The sequence below is a fragment of the Pongo pygmaeus genome, chromosome 19 (genome assembly GCF_028885625.2).
Source record: "Pongo pygmaeus isolate AG05252 chromosome 19, NHGRI_mPonPyg2-v2.0_pri, whole genome shotgun sequence".
Lineage (NCBI taxonomy): Eukaryota > Metazoa > Chordata > Mammalia > Primates > Hominidae > Pongo > Pongo pygmaeus.
The window spans coordinates 59,237,079-59,239,213 of record NC_072392.2 but is presented as its reverse complement, the minus strand read 5'-3'; positions in this window follow the sequence as shown (position 1 = coordinate 59,239,213).

Genomic DNA, 2,135 nt, shown 5'->3' with positions numbered 1-2,135 from the left:
AACAGAAGGTTCTGATGAATTAGGATGGGACTTTAGTTCTTTTCCATGGTGTGAATTTTTCAGTGTGCTTGTGAGAGATCACATTGACATCTATAATTAAAGAGATCTGTCATCAGCATCTTTTAATTCAATTCAGTTTCTTTCTTTTTTTTTTTTTTTTTTTTGAGACAAAGTCTCGCTCTTGTCCCCCAGGCTGGAGTGCGATGGCGCGATCTCGACTCACTGCAACCTCCGCCTCCCAGGTTCAAGCGATTCTCCTGCCTCAACCTCCTGAGTAGCTGGGATTACAGGCGCCTGCCACCACGCCCAGCTAATTTTTGTATTTTTAGTAGAGACGGGGTTTCACCATGTTGGCCAGGCTGGTCTCGAACTCCTGACCTCAGGTGATCCACCCGCCTCGGCCTCCCAAAGTGTTGGGATTACAGGCATGAGCCACCACGTCCAGCCTGTTTCCTTTTTTTATGCTATTTAAGCTACCAAAAAGTTGTTTATTTTATTTTTTTGAGACAGGGTCTCTCTCAGTTGCCCAACCTTCAATTCAGTTTCTATGTAGAAAACACTTTGTTAGGTACTGCTGGTACAAAGACTGTAGCTGGGATTTTCTTTTTCTTTTTTTTTAGACTGGGTCTTGCTCTGTCACCAAGTCTGGAGTGCAGTGACACAGTCGTGGCTCACTGCAGCCTCAACCTCCTGGGCTTAAGCTATCCTCCCACTTCAGCCTCCATAGTAGCTAGGACTACAGGCACACCCCACCATGCCTAGCTAATGTTTTATTTTTGTAGAGACGGGGTCTTGCTATGTTGCCCAGGTTGGTCTTGAACTCCTGGCCTCAAGTGATCCTCCTGCCTTGGCCTCCCAAAGTTCTGGGATTATAGGTGTGAGCTACTGTGCCCAGCCTGTGCTGGATATTTCTTTTTTTTCTTTTTTCTTTTTTTTGAGACAGAGTCTTCCTCTGTTGCCCAGGCTGGAGTGCAGTGGCACAATTTTGGCTCACTGCAACCGCTGCCTCCCGGGTTCAAGTGATTCTCGTATCCCAGCCTCCCAAGAAGCTGGGACTACAGAAGCACACCACCACGCCTGGCTAATTTTTGTATTTTAGTAGAGACGGGGTTTCACCATTTTGGCTAGGTTGGTCTCGAACACCTAACCTCAAGTGATCCACCCAGCTCAGCCTCCCAAAGTGCTGGGATTACAGGCATGAGCCACTGCACCCAGCCTCAATGGCTGGATATTTCTGAGCTGGATCACATGAGCATTTTGACAGAGATTATGGTGAGCTACAACTTCGTGAGGAGTTAGCAGAGAGAGCAATAAAATTCTTAATAGACCTGCGTTCCGCTTGCTACATTTTTTTTCTTTCCTTTTTTTTTTTTTTTTGGAGACAGAGTCTCGCTCTATCGCCCAGGCTGGAGTGCAGTGGTGCGATCTTGGTTCACTGCAAACTCCGCCTCCTGGGTTGAGGCCATTCTCCTGGCTCAGCCTCCGGAGTAGCGGGTACTACAGGCGCCCGCCACAACGCCTGGCTAATTTTTTTGTGCTTTTTTAGTAGAGACGGGGTTTCACCATGTTAGCCAGGATGGTCTCAATCTCCTGACCTTGTGATCCGCCCGCCTCGGCCTCCCAAAATGCTGGGATTACAGGCGTGAGCCACCGCCCCTGGCCTTTTTTTCTTTTTTTAAGAGACAGGGTGTCACTATGTTGCCTAAGATGTACTCAAATTCCTGGGCTCAAGAGATCATCCTCCTCAGCCTCCAGAGTAGCTGGGACTATAGGCATGAGACACCACTCCCTGCTAAACGTATTTTTCCAGCGGCAAGACCTGAGGGACAATTCCTTAATCTCTCCAAAGTTTAGTTGTTTATCAGTTAATACAACCCTGGTGTCACAAGGGCTGTTGTAAACATTACATGAGATAATGCACGTATCACTCTTAGCACAGTGTCTGGTTCTTAGTGAGAATGTCACAACAGAAACAGAACCTAGGCCAGGCACGGTGGCTCAAGCCTGTAATCCCAGCACTTTGGGAGGCCGAGGTGGGCGGATCACCTGAGGTCGGGAGTTCGAGACCAGCTTGGCCAAAGTGGTGAAACCCCGTCTCTACTAAAAATACAAAAATTAGCTGGGCGTGGTGGCAG